Raw genomic sequence first — 18,214 nt, 5'->3', positions numbered from 1 at the left:
AAGCTGCTCGAGGTTGAGTATACCTGGTATAACAAAGGTAAAGCAGCTAACTCCTCTCCCCCCAAGGAGCTTACAAATTTGGAACAGAGATCATCTCAGAATATGTCTCCCAGACCAAAGGTGAATTTCTAGCCCCCAGGTTGAGCCAGAACAATAGTCACCTTGGCCCCTGGACTTGGTGACCCTTAGAGATGTTTATTTTCAGACTTTCTCTTTGGCACTATTAACTTAGCTGGTGTGCTGATAAGCCATCACTTGGAAATACCTCCTGCGTTTATTATTGGAATGTGCTGTGGTATTTGAGAATATGGGTCACTATTTCATATGGGCCTCTTTTAGGAAGACTCAGAGGAAAATTTTTTCTCAGGTCTGATGCCAGGGAAAACATGCCTCTCTTAAGCAACAGGTATGTTTCTCTGGCTGTTGTGAGCTTTATGACTGATTATGTTTCCCTTTTTGCTTTCACAGCTAGGAAGCTTAAAACCAGCTGACTACAAAGTACTGGGCAGAACACTGGGCTATGCCTCATGTACTAATAATTTCCCGGACTTAATTTAGGCTTAACCCTAACCTTTTTCTTTCCCCTTTTATTCATTACATTAAATTTTTTTTCTCCTACGGTATTTTACTGCGGACATTTATGTAATGCCTTTCAAAACCTACTCGAGGTAAAGGCATTCACCCATTTATCAATTTCTGTAACAGAATCTCTGTATTTGCATCTGGAACAAACAGCCCCCATTAGACTGAGAGCTCCTCACGGACAGGGAAGATGTCTTACTCATCTCTGTCTCCTTAGTACAAATCCTGGGCTTGGCATATCATCAGCACTTACTAAACACTTACTGAACTGAATTGAATTTTGAAATATCCCCAGGGAATCTTTAGGAGATTCTGCAAAACTATTTAGAACTTTAAATTACTGTCTCAGCACTTCAGTCCCCATAAGATGAGGGAGCTCTTTGTTTATATTCTGAATCCTGTCATAAGTGGGAAGAGAGAAGGTTCTGTTCTACTAGAGTCCATGTCTGAAAATGCCAGTGCCCCAGCACGCGTCCATGACATGATGCCCCTGGTACACCACCCCTATGAGAGCACCCCACATACCACAGGGCCTTAGGAACTGTTTGCTGAATCAATGTTGAAAGCTGAGGATCTTGTTATCTTTTGTGTACAGAAGTGAGAAAATGCTTTCTTCTGACGCCTCTCTTTGATTACCCTCAATAATCGATGTTGAATAAACAGAGCATTGCATGAGGCTAAAAACTAAGTTGCTGGGCTCAGACATACTTGGTTTCAAATCCTGGCTGTGCCACTAGCTTGGCAACCTCACCCCTTCTAAGTTAGCAAGTTATCTAAGCCTCTATTTACTCACCTTTCAATGGTGAGTAATCATAGCACTTACTCATGGGATTATTATAAAGATTTAATGATACACTGCAGTGCACCTAGCCCGACACCTTGTATGTTGTGAGTCTCAGTAAATGGGGGTCTCTTGACCATTTTCTTATATTTGTTCCAAATTCAAACACCAAACATCTGTCCTTAGGGAACTAAACTGTGAGTAGCATGCTTGTGACCAAAACACCCTTTATTTCAATCTCCAATAGCACCGCAACCTTGCTCAGTCCACCCTCCTTCCCCAGATCCAGGGTCATGTAAGTTTTCACTCTCCTCCCTGCAGTGGAGAGCTGCTGTGGGGTGGGACAAGAGGGAGCAGGGTTCATTAATAGATAACTTCAAAATCCTCTTAACATCCCAGGAATAATTGAAAAATGACAGGGCTTCTCAACTATTTCAAAGAGATATTGAGAAATAGGATTTGAATTTAAAGCAAGTGTCATTAAAAAGACTGAAATATTTGGGAGCCCTGTGGCTGATTTCTGAGGATTAGATTGAGTGACTCTTTAAGTGAAGCCTGAATTGAGTTTAGGAGTCAGAGATAATTCTTTGCTTTGAAAGATAAATCTCTTCACAGTGATGACAATATAAAAATATGTTTGCATTTAATTTAGTGTTTACAAAAGACATTGTAGACTTACCTACATAGAACTCAAGCTCACAGGCCTATGAGTCGGCGATTGGTATAATCTCCCACTGAAGCCTTGTCCTGAAGTCACCACAAACCCATCTGGTCCTCTGTATGCAGGGGAAAGAAAATGACATTAGCATCGTGTCTACACACAAAGACCAACTTTGCATTTAGAGACACAATGGAGGAACCATTGGATGCACAATTACCCAAGAGGCTTGGGTCCCCTCCGTACAGAAATGTGCCTCCCTGGGAACTTTGACTTCAAGGTCATGAGCACCATTGCTTCAGGGTGCTCAGCAGCTACACACATTGGGGTACAAGGAACGCAGGTTTGGACTCTTCAGGTCCCTCTCATTGTTAAGGAGCCAAATTGAGTGTTTTGTCTATCTGTCCCCCAAACCCACACACCCAAATGGAGGCCTCTCCTCTGGGCTCAGAAACAACACAGCTATTAGTGTTTCCCACCTTGTAATTATAAGCGAGCAACAAATGACTACACCAGCTACACTATACCCTGTACCCCTGAGGGGCCACAACATGAAACATGAGGGCCCCTCATTGAGCTGCCATTGCTCCTCCTGGAGAGTAAGCTTGTCAGCACTAACAGACAGCTTATCTTTGAGAGTTTACACTTGTGTTCTCGTACATTGCACAGTGGCTAAGAGCATGGGTTTGGAGTCTGACTGCATGGGTTGGAATTACTGTGCAACTCTGGCCAAGTCACTTTCTTCTTTGTGTCTCAGTTTGTTTTTTTTTTTTTATCTGTAGAAAGTGAATAATAATGGGACTTACTTCAGAGAGCTATTGTGATAATTAAATGAATTAATATGTGTATTAGTCTGTTTGAGCCACTATAACAAAACACCATAGACTGGGTGATTCAAACAATTTAAACTATTTTCTCATAGTTCGGGAGTCAAGAAAGTCCAAGCTCAAGGTTCCAGTAGGGTTTAGTTCCTGGTGACAGCCCTCTTCCTGGCTTCAGATACCCTCCTTTTCACTAAGTTCTCACATGGTGGAGACAAAAATCTACCTCTCTTCCTCTTCTAATAAAGCTCCTAATCCCATCATGAGGGCCCCACCCTCATGACCTCTTCTAACCCTGATGGGGTCCTAAAGACCCCATCTCCAAATACAGTCACATTGCAGGTTAGGGCTTCAACATATGAATTTTGAAGTAATGCAAGTCAGTCCATAGCACTAGGTATAAAGTTTAGACCAGTGCCTGGTATGCATTAAGTACTAAATAAATGATAGTTACTCTGTTTCTTGTGCCAGGTAATTTATATATGGTCTTGCTTAAAAATCACAGCAATTCAGACATAGGTATATCCTCTTCATCTGAGGAGCTCAGAGAACTATCTGCCTTGAACTTAAGGCGGCAAAACTGACTTGACCCTTGTCTGACCCTAAAGCCAATGTGTTTTCTGTATTACGACTCTACTGCATCTTTTAAAAATATTTAATTAAAGCTATAAATTTTCTCTACCATTTTTAGTTATTAAAATATTCACATTAAAAAAATATTTTATCGAAACATAACGGTCCTACAAACACCCTTTTTTTGTGGAAGGAAGATTTAGTGGCTTAAAATAAACAAAGGTCAATTTCTGACTCATACTATATGTCCAACCACAGTTAGGCACGGAGGCGTTACTCATCATCACTCAGGAAGCAGATAAAGCAGCCACCATCCCTAAAATCCAATTAACTCACATCATCGGCTCAGTGTTCCAGCCCAGAAGTGGCACAGTTCATTCTCACCTAACCCTAACCAGGATTGACCACATGATCCCACCTACCCACAATGTGCCCAAGAGGTACAGCCCATTATGGGCCTGGAAGGTAATAAATCCAGAATACTGGGGGAAACCACACCACCCCACATAAGATAACATCTGACAGTCAGATGCTGAAGCATAGTTTTTCTAATACTGAAACAGGATTAAGAACATATTTATGGGACTTCCCTGGTGGCGCAGTGGTTAAGAATCCACCTGCCAATCCACCTGCAGGGGACACGGGTTCGAGCCCTGGTCCAGGAAGATCCCACATGCCATGGAGCAACTAAGCCCGTGCACCACAACTACTGAGCCTGCACTCTAGAGCCCACAAGCCACAACTACTGAGCCCATGTGCCACAACTACTGAAGCCTGTGCGCCTAGAGCCCGTGCTCCGCAACAAGAGAAGCCACCGCAATGAGAAGCCCGCGCACCTCAACGAAGAGTAGCCGCCGTTTGCCACAACTAGAGAAAGCCTGTGTACAGCAGCAAAGACCCAATGCGGCCAAAAATAAATAAATAATAAATAAATTTATATATATATAAAAAAAATTGTATCTTAAGAACACATTTATAAAACACAGGAAAAACATTGTCTTAGTTCCAATTGATAGGGTATTTTTTGTCTTTTCCTCTTGGTTGGTAGCTAAAAGCAGTATAATTATACTTTCCACTCCCAGCCAGTACAACTACAGGGAAATGACTATCACCATACAGAGTAGAGACAGTGGGGGAGGAGAAGAGGGACGAAGGTCAGAGGATGGGAAGGAGACTCATTTCCCGTGTTCAAGGGATGATGTCTTCAGCCGTTGAGGCTTATATAAAAATAAAAATAAATACCATAGACTGGGTGGCTTAAACAACAAATATTTTTGTCCCACAGTTCTGAAGGCTGGAAAGTCTAAGATCAGGATGATGGCAGATTCAGTGTATGCTAAGAACACACTTCCTGGTATAGACAGCTGTCTTCTTGCTGTGTCCTCACATGGCAGGAGGGATGAGAAAGCTCTCTGGGGTCTCTTTATAAGGCCACTAATTTCCTTCGTGAAAGCTCTACCCTCATGACCTAATAACCTCCCAAAGCCCCCACCTCCTAATACCATCACACTGGGGAGTAAGCTTTAACATAGGAATCTGGGGGGACACATATATTCAGTCCACAGCATTCCAGCCTTGGCCCCCCAGAATTTATGTCCTCCTCACATGCAAAATACATTTATTTCACCCCAACAACCTCAAAAGTCTTAACTTGTCCCAGCATCAACTCTAAGTCTAAAGTCCAAAGTCTCATCTAAATATCATCTAAATCAGGGGACTTCCCTGGTGGAGCAGTGGTTAAGAATCCACCTGCCAATGCAGGAGACACGAGTTCAAGCCCAGGTCCGGGAAGATACCACAAGCCACAGAGCAACTAAGCCCATGCGCCACAACTACTGAGCCTGAGCCCTAGAGCCCACGAGCCACAACTACTGAAGCCCACAAGCCTAGAGCCCGTGCTCTGCAACAAGAGAAGCCACCGCAATGAGAAGCCCGCACACCACAATGAAGAGTAGCCCTCGCTCGCCACAACCAGAGAAAGCCCGCGCACAGCAACGAAGACCCAACACAGCCAAAAATAAATAAAGAAATAAAAATTTAAAAATAAATAAATATCATCTAAATCAGATACGGGCAAGACTCGAGGTTTGATTTGTCCTAAGGTACAATTCCTCTCCAGCTGTGAAACTTTGAAACCTAACTATGTATGTGCTTCCAAAATACAGTGGTGGGACAGACGTAGGATAAACGTTCCCATCCCAAAAGGGAGAAACAGGAAAGAAGAAAGGAACGCCAGATCCTAAAGTCTAAAACTTAACAGGGCGAATTCCATTAGACCATTCCATTAGGCTGGAGAATAATTCTCTTTGACTTGATACTCTCCCTTCTAGACCCACTGGAATGGCACTGTCATCCCCACAGCTTGGCAAGATGCTGCCCATGACAGCTGTCTGCAGTGGTCCTACCCACATCACAGCTCTCTTCCAGGGCCACCAATGCCACAGCTCTCTGCAGCAGCCCCACTTCTGAGGCACTAGGTGGAGGGATCTTGGTCAGTCTGGACTGGAGTGGCAGCTCCACCCTTTGAAACCACTCTGCCTCCTGGGCTCTCGCACCCTGAGTCTTTGGTGTAAGTAGTAGCCCCGATGATTTTTGAACAATTCTGGGGGAAGATGAGGGTGGTCAGAAGGTCATTCTTCCCTTGTCTGGAAGAAAGAGCACTGAGATTCTGTAGAGGTGGCTGTTTAGGTCGATGATTCATATTCATAGTAATCTCCTTATCAAACACCACTCTCTCCTCTCTCAGGGGTTCCACCTGCACATATATTAGGCTGGTTTAAGTAGTCCCATGACTCATTGATGCTCTGTTCATTTATTTCAGGTCTTTTTGTTTTTTCTGTGTTTCGTATTGGATAGCTTCCATTGATAAATCTTCAAGTTCACTAATCTTTACCTTCTTCAATATCCAATCTGTTGTTTATCCTATCCATCATATTTTTCATCTTACACATTCCACTTTTCATCTCTAGAGATTTTATATGGTTCTTTTATCTCCTATATGTCTACTTAACATATACAATATTTCCTCGTTCTTCTTGAAAATATGAAATATATTTATAGCAATCATTTCAACATCTTTGTTATTCATTCTATCATCTGTGTCACATATGGGCATGTTTCTATTATCTGCTTTTTCTCCTTATATGGATCACATTTTCGTGTTTTTCTGTATGCGTGGTAATATTTATTGGATGCCAGACACAGTGAATTTTTCTATGTTGAGTGCTGGATATTTTTGTATTCCCATATTTTCAAGCCTTATTCTGGGATGCAGTCATATCATTTGGAAAGAGTTTGATTTTTTTTTGGAGGCTTGCTGTTAAGATTTGTTAGGTAGAATTCAGTAGCTCTTGTTTAGGTCTACATTTGTCCCACCACTGAGGCAATACCCGTCTGAATACTCTTTTTATTTCTCAGATGTCCTGTGAATTATGACATTTTCCACTCTTAGGTGGTAGGAACATAACTATTCCCAGCTCTGTATGAGCTCCATGAAATGTTCCCTCTGCTCCTTTTTGTTGGTTCCTTCCCCAGACTTGGGTAGTTTCCCACACGCATGTAGCAGTAGTCAGATGAAGATCTAAGGAGGACCGATCTCTAGATCCATCCAGCTCCCTCTTCACCAGTGAACTGGAGCCACTTTGGCCTCCCCAGACTCCAAACTCCAACTCTTCAAATCATGAAGGTCACTGAGATCGCTGGTTTCCTCCTCCCTACACTGCAGCCTGGAACTCGCTCCAGGCACTAAGCTGGAGAAATGATATGGTTTCTCCATATGATTTCTCCAGGGTCTCCCTGTCAGGTTTACCACTCTCAGAAATCAATGTCCTGCGTTGCCTGATAGACAATGTCTGAAAACCTCTGCTTCATATATTTTGTCCAGTTTTCAAGTGGGAGGATACACTCAGTCTCCATTTTTCCTTCCTGTTTAGAAGGACATTTTTTGGAGAGAAATTGCATCCTTACTATTTATCTTTGCTTCATCATCACAAATTCAAGGTAGATAAAATGATTTTCTCTTACAGAAAATGAAAGATTGAATTAAACTGGGAAATATGACACTCAGAAGAGTAGCTCAATGTTTATTTTCATAAACTGGAAGCCTAGTTATATTTTGAAGTCATCTTTTATTTTCCATTTTGTTTTTTTTTAGGTGTCCTTATCTTCACTAATTTCAATCACCATAGAATATATTTAACATTCTAAGATAGTTCTGGTACATTTATATTTTATTTTTAATATTTTCAAACTGGAAAACGTCTTAGCCATTCTGTAATGAAATCTCTTGTTTCTCTGCATGACAAGTAGACCTAGAGAGGTTTTCTGTGCAATATAACACAGTGACCCAGGAGCAGAATAAAAACCAGAAGCATTTCTCCTTTCGTTAAATCACTGATGTACTAAGCAGTCATCTAGGGAGTCCAAATGAGTGCCAGGCACTGCTCTAGACATTTTCTGCAAAGCTATTTTCCTCCCCACACTAGTGATACTTACAGTCTGATAGTGGTGACAGTCATGTAACAGATAATTAGAACACAATGTGGAAAATGCAACTGTGGAGGTGTGCACAGGATGCAAGAGAAAAGGATGGGAGTGATTTTGTTGTTGCTGCTGTTTTCGAAACTACAGCTATATTTTTCCCCTTAATATTAGACACCAAACTTTTTAAAACTTTTTATTAAAGTGTCACACACATACAGAAAAGCATGTAAATCATTTCCATAAAATGAACTCACCGTGTAATCAGCACTAAAAATCAAGAAACAGAATATTACCAGCACCTGAAAAGCCCCCTTCCAGTCATACCACCTGGGAAAGTAGAGCAAATCCTCCCCAGGAGGGGGCACATAAGGTGACTCCCACTTCATTGCTCTCTCTGCCACACCAAATGTCCCTCTTGTTAAAGTCGTCCAAAATTTTCCAAAATTCACAAATGCCAGAGAAAAACTGATCATGACAGTAAACATGTTGAAGAGATTCTGCTTGTAGAATACTGACAGGGGTTCTTTTTTTTTCCTGGTTTTCGCATCTTTGTGATATGATGCTGATTTCTCTCAAGTCTTATGGACAGCTTTAGTCCTTTAGGTTTGGTCTTTCGGTACTTAGGGGAGAAAGGAAAGGGAGGCAGAAGGAATATCTAGTGTTATGAAAATGCCTGTGGCCAAAAATACCTGGAACATTTACACACTTCTCTAATAAATGCATTGTAGCGTTGCTGCTAACACCAATACGAATTAATTATTAAATGAATTCTTAATGTTGATAAACTTCCTTTGAAATTAGGACTGGAAATGAACATGGGAAATGCTAATTGGAGATGAAAATACAAGAAATGAAATGTTGCTCTGAGGAGGATTCAGTCCTCCTTGGTTATAGTTCACGAAATCAAATTTGCCTTTCATTCCTTTGTTAAACTATTTTTCATTAAAAAGAAATCTGTAGGGCTTCCCTGGTGGCGCAGTGGTTGAGAGTCCGTGTCCGTCGATGCAGGGGACACGGGTTCGTGCCCCGGTCCGGGAAGATCCCACATGCCGCGGAGCGCCTGGGCCCGTGAGCCATGGCCACTGAGCCTGCGCGTCCGGAGCCTGTGCTCCGCAAGGGAAAGGCCACAGCAGTGAGAGGCCCGCGTACCGCAAAAACTAAATAAATAAATAAAATAAAAAGAAATCTGTAATGCTTCACAAATCTTGTGATCCTACAATTCAAACAATTAGCTAACAAGCTAGCCAAACCAGACGCTATTACTTCAAATATATATGAAAAACACTAGTCGCCGCCTAATTTTATGTCACTACAAAGGCCCCAGTGAGTGATGATGTTACTGCTGAGGATAATATGTCTGTGGTCAGATAAACATATGAATCTTGTTAAATCCTACAGGTAGCTATAGTTTCATAAAATAGCTGTATTATTCAAAAGCTGGCTGCAAAATTGGCTGCTTCAATGATATTCATTACAATTATGGGAATTATTTTCTATATCCCCTGTTGTTCCTGCCTCAGAATTGAGGTGGAAACAGTACATAGTATTTTGTTGTCACTGGATTTAGGGTTATTTCGGAAATACAATCTGTGGTGCTACAAACTCCAGAACAACATCTCTTTCATCTTTAAATGATGTGTCTATTTTCTTCCAGATGTTCTAGCTCAGGAAAGAATCTATGGCAATTCCTTCAAGTTATAATTCAAATCAAACTTTTACCTCTAAAACATACAAACAAAAATAAACCTATGAACCAGAACTATTTGAAAGAGAATAAGACAGATATTAATACAATTACAGCATACCTCTACAGCTGTGGTCTTGCCATATCCTACCCACCATCTGGCCCAACCTAATGCTTTACCAAATTTTCCATCACCAAATTTTCTCCCCTTCTGAGCATGAAACCAATGATGCTCAAGCTATAGTTTAACATGTATGGTTCTTCTTCCTAGATGTTATTCCAATATCTTGGCTATACGTAAACTCCACTGAACGTAAGGACGAGGTTTTCCCAGGTCCAAGCAGAGAGATGCCTTGCAGGCTGACTCTGCTAAGTAGCAGCTTTCTCTCCCTGTCTTCCTCCTCAGCCTTCTCTGCCAGAGAAGCACCTTCTAAGGTCCTTTTTCACTCCTGCTCTCAGGTAAAAGCACTGCACTTCCAGACTTTTTAAAGTCTTGCAATGTGTATGATAGTGAAAAACTCACCTTTGAATGAATCCCCCAATTGGGAGCCCAGAATTTGAAAATGGAGCCATTCCATCAGATGCCTCCATCATTTCAGCCAATTTATGAATTAGTACAATAGGTACCTTTGTGCATATGTACCCTTGGCAGGGAGAATTGAGAGCAAATAATTCTGCAATAAGTGGTTTCAAATTAATGACTAAAAAATTAACTAATTGCACACTAGGGACCTATTCATAGAGCTGAGCCCTATGTAGAATCTGAAAAGTCTTTAGTTATCTTAAAATAAAGATCAAACGGGCTATTATACTAGCGTTTAAGTAGGCACAATTTTTAACTGGGCTGATTAGAGCTAGAGACTCTCTGTGCTTTTCAGGCTTTGCCAAATTTATATGTAAACATGGCCTCTATGGAATCCCGCTTGCACAGTTATAATTTTCTGGTTCATTTATGAATTCCCAAATGGGTCAGGATTAGCTCTGTAGAAGGTTATTTTTCCCTCTGTGAGATGATTACTTGAATCAACCCACAGTCATAACAAGACTTGGTAATAGCATTATATACTGTATACTGAGGCATCTGCCCAAAAGTTGCATCAACTTTCTCTTCCTAAGGCCTGGCAAATTCTGAGATACTGATAAGAAGGAAAAGGCATGATTCTGGAAGAGACTATCCCTCTCACACTGTCCCCTACTTTTCTACTGACTCCCCTCCATTACCTGCAGTTAGTATAAAGGGAGTGGGCTTCCCACATGGAGAGGATTCTGTGTCACATTTCAAGGAAGTTCCTTGGTGGACTCACTCTCCCCACCCTCCCAACCCCTTCATCCCCTCCCCTTTCCTCCCCTCCCCTTGCCCTGCTCACTCTTCCCTGACCCGCAAGATCAATCATAGCAAATCAGATGCAGCAGAAAACCAGGAGAGGAGAGGAAATTGCCCACAATTTCCTACGCCATCTTGCCACTTGTTCCCACTCAGCCATCCTTCTCGCCTATCAGAGACACCTAAGCCACCTCAGAATCACCTAGAGATCTGATTAAAAATGCAGGTGCTTGTGTCCTGTTGCAGGCCTACTGAATCAGAAACAGGGAAAAGATGGCCAGGAATGAGCATTTTAACAAGACTCTTCCTTCACTCTTAGTGCGATGTCCTTTTAGAACCCATGTACTGTCTTAGGGAGAGCAATGAAAACATGAAAGTAGTGGTCCATTTCTCATTGCTGACCATCCACAGCCCAAATAATCGGGCTCCCCAGGCACAATGACGCTATCCAGCAAATCCTTTATTCTCTTTCTACACAGGGGTATAGCCAAGGGCACAGCACAAGGGGTCCCTATGACTTGGGAGAGAAGGCAAGCAAATGCAACTTCCTTTTACTGCAGCACACAAACCCCAACTAACAGAGCACCCCAAGTCCCCAGTTTTAAAGCCTGGCTCTACCTTGACTCTACCTGGCTTGGCCCAATCTGATTCCCATTCTGCCTGACTCAGGAAGATATTTCATATGTTTTCTTAACCCTCACACTGAATTCTTTTCTCTCCTTCCCTTCTGGCCCCACTCTTTCCTGGGTCTCTCTCACCTGTTAATAGCTTTAGAGAAAAGAGTCTAACTGAAGTTACCTCAGAACTTACTCTTAATAACTAACTGGGTTTTAGCTTAGTAGCAGAGATAGTCCTTACCATGGCTACCCTTTATGTGAAAGTGCTGGGAATCGGTTACTTTAAAAGAAATGGGTCAAGTACTATAAAGTTCTTCTTCAAGAACCCTGTTGTATTATTTATGAAAATAAACTTATTTTGAAGCACTTAGCAAATAACACAATTACCTTGCATATGATCATCAGGGCTAGTATCGGCCTTAAAAACGTTATTAAAAGGTATAACATAGCTTCAGACAGAAAGAATTCATATCCACTGTGGAGATGTACTTTTCTTTCGTAAGTACAGAGTCAAGGCTTGTGATCTTCATTTTGTTTTTTTAAAAGATTAAGTAAATAAAATTTGGAACAGTTTGTTTTATCGCCGTTGGTTAAATATTCAAAAGATTACTCCACTAAGAATTGCTCATAGAAGTAGCTGCGATGCTGGGATAAAAGAGCAGCACATTTCCAATATGTTAAAATGTTTGAAGTACACTGAATAAATGCTGAACCTCATTCTGAACTAGCAGCCACATTTACCTCCCATCATTATTTTTTTTAAAAAAAACAACAGAATACTTCGGCATATGCTCGGAAAAAATGGTATGCAAATTTTGATATCTTTCTCAACAGGACAAATTGAAATGTGGCCCACTGTTGCAATAATCGATTTATAGGTGATATTCTTAGGGAATGTGGCAATCACAGATTACAACAAATATTTAAAATAATTTATAATTTTTCTTATTATAGAAGTAACATAGAAAGATTGTAAAATAAGATAGATATTTTAAAAAATAGAATAAAATTAAAATAGTATGTTTTTTAATTCAACACTATCCAACCATAATAACCACTATTCACTCAATAATAACCACACTTAACACTTTGATAACTATTATTGGAATCTTTTTTGTAAGACAGTTTAGTATTTTCTTTCAAAATATTTGTAGACCATTTTCTATCTATCTGTTAAACTACTTATGAGGATAAATGGGATCTCCTTCTTCTAACTGGTCTTCACTGATGTAGGAAAACTATAGATGCTTTATATGCTTATTTTATAAATGAATACCCATTGAACCCTTACTAATTGTAATTTCATTTCTATTACTTCTTTTGAGTTGTCCAAGTAGGCAGTTATATCATTTGAGAAAAAGATTATTTTTCTTTTCCTTTAGTAATACTTATAGATTTTCTTATTGAAATGTGCAGAACCTTGTCAAATCAGAGTAGTGGTTACCTTAGGTATCCTTGGGATATCCTTGTTTTTTTCAAATTTTTGAACCTTGTCAAATCAGAGTAGTGGTTATGTTCAGTATCCTTGGCATATCATTTTTTACAAAAGAAATAATTCTAGAGATTCTGTCAAATATGATGTTAGCAATTGGTTTCAGATAGATAATCTTAACCATTTCAGTGAGATACCGCATCTACTAAGATATTTTAAAATCAGAATTGATATTTATCTAGAGTCTTTGGATGTCTACTAAAATGGTCAAATCTACTTTTCCTTTGACTCTGACAAATTACAAATAAATTTTCTAATATTAAACCATCCTTGGATTCCTAAAACTATTCTTCATTACCATAATTTAATCTTTTTAATGTAGGGCTTATATCCACTTGTGAGTGTTTATTTAGTATCACTAATTTGTTTTAATAATTGTAGGGTTTTTCTAAAAATAACACTCATTTATTTATGGCTGCGTTGGGTCTTCGTTTCTGCACGGGCTTTCTCTAGTTGCGCAGAGCAGGGACTACTCTTCCTTGTGGTGCACGGGCTTCTCATTGTGGTGGCTTCTCTTGTTGCAGAGCACGGGTTCTAGGCATGTGGGCTTCAGTAGTTGTGGCACGAGGGCTCAGTAGTTGTGGCGCATGGGCTTAGTTGCTCTGCAGCATGTGGGATTTTCCCAGACCAGAGATCAGACCTGTGTCCTCTGCATTGGCAGGCAGATTCTTAACCACTGTGCCACCAGGGACATCCCTAAAAATAACTTTTTAAAAATATCTTATTTTTTCTTATTGCAAAAGTACTACTTTAATATTGCAAAACATTAAAATAAAAATACATAAAAAGAAAAAAAGGAGAATTCCTTCAATTTTCCCTCTGAAAATTATTACTATTAATTATTTGGCTTATCTTGAATTTAGTTAATTTTTATTGATAAATGTTTAGATGGGTTCAAGTTTTTTGCTATTATAAACAATACTGTAGTGAATAATCTTGTATATATATACTTTTGCATATATTGGGATATTTCTATAAAATAAAATTTCCAGATGTAAAACTGCTTTTGTATAAATGTTTTATTTTAATAAATATAGCTAAACTGTCACTTTAGAACATGTATCAACATAAGTTGCCACCAACTAATAATGTGTCAAAGAGAAATTGCTTCTCCATATTTTTGATGCATTGGTATTATCGGTATTTTAATTATTAACAATATGATAGTTGAAAAAGCTATCTGTTTAATTTGTATTAATTTAGTTATTAGTGGGAACGAAAGTCTTTTATATGTTTATTATTTATTTGTATTCCTTATTGTGTAAATTATCTCCTTTTTTAAAAAATATTTATTTATTTATTTGGTTGCATGGGGTCTTCGTTGCGGCAGGTGGGCTCCTTAGTTACAGCTCCAGGGCTCCTTAATTGTGGCATGTGAACTCTTAGTTGCAGCATGCATGTAGGATCTAGTTCCCTGACCAGGGATCAAACCCAGGCCCCCCACACTGGGAGCGTGGAGTCTTATCCACTGCACCACCAGGGAAGTCCAATGTGTAAATTATGTCATCATGAAATGTATCCATTTGTCTATTAAGCGGTGTGTCTTTTTCTTATTTTTAAGTGTTCATTGTGTGTAAGGCATATTGGTTTCTGACTGTCTTTAGGTGTTGCTCACAATTTCCTGTTTGTCATTTTCCTTTTGATTTTATACTGAATTTTGCTGTGCACATTTTTTGTGTTATATAAGGCAGTGTTGTGTGGTATAGTGCCATAGAGTGAACTCAGGGTATGAAATCAACCTGACTGGGTTCAGAATTCCAGCTTCACCATTTACTTACTGTTACTTAACTTCCCTCTGCCTTAGTTTTCAAACCTATAAAAGAGTTATAGTAATAAAATCTATATACCTCATTGGGTTAAGGGTATTAAATAAGTAAAAGAAAATGTAAAGAGCCAAAAACATTGCCTAGCACTTGAAAATGCTCAATAAATATTGATCACTCTTATTACTGGCCATCGTTATCCAAATTTCCTTTATGGGTTTTGAATTTCATGTCAGTTCACAATTAGGAAGACATCTACCCAAATATATTTTTTAAATAAATAGAAACTCATGTTTCTTACTATTGCTTTTATAGTTTATTTGGTTGGTTAGTTTTTTATTTGTAAGTATATGTCTAATTCTGTGGTTTATCTAGAATTTATATCAGTGAATCCAGGTTCATTATTTTCCAAATAACTACACAATTTTCCCAACACTATTTTTTTCTAAATAATCCATCTTTATCTCATTGATTTGAAATGTCATCTTCATCACATATATTTTTATATTTTTTTAATTTACCTTCAGAGTATCTCAGAATCACATTATCATAACACATTTTAATATTTGGCAAGGTACTGAGATTTATTCAGTTGTAAAACTTCCTTTTCATTCTGACATGTACCTTCTTACAGAAAACCTTTAGAGTCACTTCACCACATTTCAGAAAAGCTGTTGATAATCTGGAATTGCACTGTTCATAGATTGATTTAGGGAGAACTTACATTTTTATAATATTAATTGATCCTATCTAAAGCCAATTTCTTCTAGTTTTTCAAAACCCTCATTTAATCTGTATTTTTCAAATCATTTCAATCAAGAATGATACAGCATATTTTGAGTCTTTCTACTTAAAATAAGGATTTTAGAACACTGTTACCCTTTCCTTTATTTGCACTGTATTACACCTGTTTCTCAATCTTAATATTTCTGATGTTTTCTCTAATTATTATATATAATTCAAAAATAATGTAATATTATATTTTATTTATTTTCATAATCAGATTTAAGTCCATAAGTAGCTTCCAAATATAGAGGGTGGAATTTCTTTAACTACCTTTCTGTTATCAATTTTTTAAAGGCTTTAATTTTTATAGCAATTTTAGGTTCACAGCAATATTCTCAGAAAGTACAGAGAGTTTCCATATACCCTGACCCCACACACACTCACAGCCTCCCCCCACTATTAACACCCCACAGCAGAGTGTTACATTTCTTATAATCAATGAACCTGCATTGAGAGATCATCACCCAAAGTCCACAGTTTACATCAGGGTTCACTATTGGTGGTGTACATTCTGGGGGTTTTGACAAATGTATAATGATATGTATCCACCATTATAGTATTATACTGAATAGTTTGTCCTAAAATTCCTCTGTGCTCCACTTATTCATTCTTCCCTATCCCCCAACCCCTGGCAACCACTGATCTTTTTACAGTTGCCATAGTTTTGCCTTTTCTAGAATGTCATGTAATTGGAATCATACAGTATATACCCTTTTCAGATTGGCTTCTTTCACTTAGTAATATGCATTTCAGGTTCCTCCATGTCTTTTTATGACTTGATAGTTCATTTCTTTTTAGTGCTGTAAAATATTTTATCATCTGGATATCCACTATATCCATAAATATAGTTTATTTATCCATTCACCTACTGAAATACATCTCAGTTCTTTCCACGTTTGGGCAATTATAAATAAAGCTGCTAGTAGGTGTATAGTGGTATCTCATTGCCGTTTTAATTTACAATTCCCTAACAACATATAGTGCAGAGCATCTTTACATATGCTTATCTTCCTTGGTGAGGTGTCTGTTCAGGTCTTTTGCCTATTATTTAACTCAGTTGTTAGTTTTTTGTTGTTGTTGTTGAATTTTAAGAATTCTTCAGATATTTAAGATAACAATCCTTTACCAGTATGTCTTTTGCAAATATTTAGTCCCAGCCTCTGGCTTGTCTTCTCATCCTTTTGACAGTGTCTTTTTCAGAGCTGAAGTTTTCATTTTAATAAAGTCCAGGTTATCAATGATTTCTTTGATGGATCATGTCTTTGGTGTTGTATCTAAACAGTCATCACCACACCCAAGGTCATATAGACTTTCTCCTATGTTATCTTCTGAGAGTTTTATAGCTTTGGACTTTACATTTAGTTCTATGATCCATTTTAATTTTTGTGAAGGGTGTAAGGTCTTTTCTAGATTCATGTTTTTGCAGGTGGATGGCCAGTTGTTCTAACACCATTTGTTGAAAAGACTAATTTTGCTCCATTGTGTTGCCGTTACTCCTTTGTCAAAAATCACAATATTTATGTTAGTTTATTTCTGGGCACTGTATTCTATTCCATTGACCTATGTGTGTATTCCTTTATTATCAATTTTTAATTTTATTGCATTTTCATCAAAGATCATAGTCTATATGATAATATCAATTATATTTGTAGAGACTTGAACATGATCAATTTCTGTAAATGGTTTATACATACTTTTTCAAAGTGTCTTTTCTAATCGTTGGGTTCAGAGTTTAACTAATAAATCATATTTTTGTTCAAGATTTTTAATTCTTATTTTTTTCTCTAGGTGATTTATCAATGAGAGATTTATTAAAAGTTCCCGTTATCATCATGAAATTATTTTATTTTTGTGATTCTTTCCAATTTTAATTTGTATAATTTGGAAATACGTTGTTCAGGGCTTAAAAGTTCAAGATTGTTACATCTTCATGGTGAATTGTTCCTTTCATCATTATATAGTGACCTTTTTTATTCCTACTAATGCTTTTTAGTCCTAATGTCTAGTCCAACTGATACTAATTTGGCTATTCTGCTTTTCTTTGCACTAGTGTTTGTATTAGTGTTTGCCTTGTATATCTTTTCAAACTTTTTATGACATTTTGTTTTTGACATAGGTATAAAATACAATAGGTATAAAATGAATATAGTAGGATTCTGTATTTTTATCTAGTTTACTAATTTATTTTTATTACTTTTACCATTTTATCTTATGTGTTCTATTTAACATTCTTTTATTGAAGAGGAAGGTGCTTTTTTGTTCTTTCGTTCCTTCTTCAGATCGGTCACATTTTCTTCACTCCCTTTTCTTCTATTCGCTGGTTAGAAGTAATCATTTTATTTCCCTGCCTCCCGTAGTTATCCTTAAATCTTTAACATGAATGTTTGAATTGACAAAGTTGATATTTTTACCCTCCATCTTCCACATCTTTGAATGTCATATATTTTCATTCGACTTTATTTTTTAAACCCTCCAAGCTAGTCATCATTATTACTCTTTAGTAAATATTTATTTAAATTACTTACATGTTTAGAAATTTCTTTGCTGACCACTGTTTTTTTACAACTGAATACTTTCTAGGCTAAATTTCTTCCTTCCTGATGCATATCTTTAAAATTCTTTTTTGAAAATTCCTAGGTCCTAAGAGCTCT

At 38.1% G+C, this 18,214-nt stretch overlaps 1 long non-coding RNA gene across 2 annotated transcripts in view; it reads right to left on the bottom strand.

Annotated features, from left to right (window-relative positions):
• LOC141278188 (uncharacterized) overlaps window positions 1–18,214 on the bottom strand; it is a 498,343-nt gene that overhangs the window by 349,522 nt on the left and 130,607 nt on the right. For both annotated transcript variants that reach the window (XR_012330532.1, XR_012330533.1), the window contains one exon: window positions 2,043–2,139. This is a non-coding gene — a long non-coding RNA (uncharacterized lncRNA). The remainder of the gene's footprint in view (window positions 1–2,042; window positions 2,140–18,214) is intronic.

The sequence above is a fragment of the Tursiops truncatus genome, chromosome 3, assembly GCF_011762595.2.
Source record: "Tursiops truncatus isolate mTurTru1 chromosome 3, mTurTru1.mat.Y, whole genome shotgun sequence".
Classification (NCBI taxonomy): domain Eukaryota; kingdom Metazoa; phylum Chordata; class Mammalia; order Artiodactyla; family Delphinidae; genus Tursiops; species Tursiops truncatus.
Note: the sequence above shows the minus strand (reverse complement) of the source record. Positions and strands in the feature narration are given on the sequence as shown.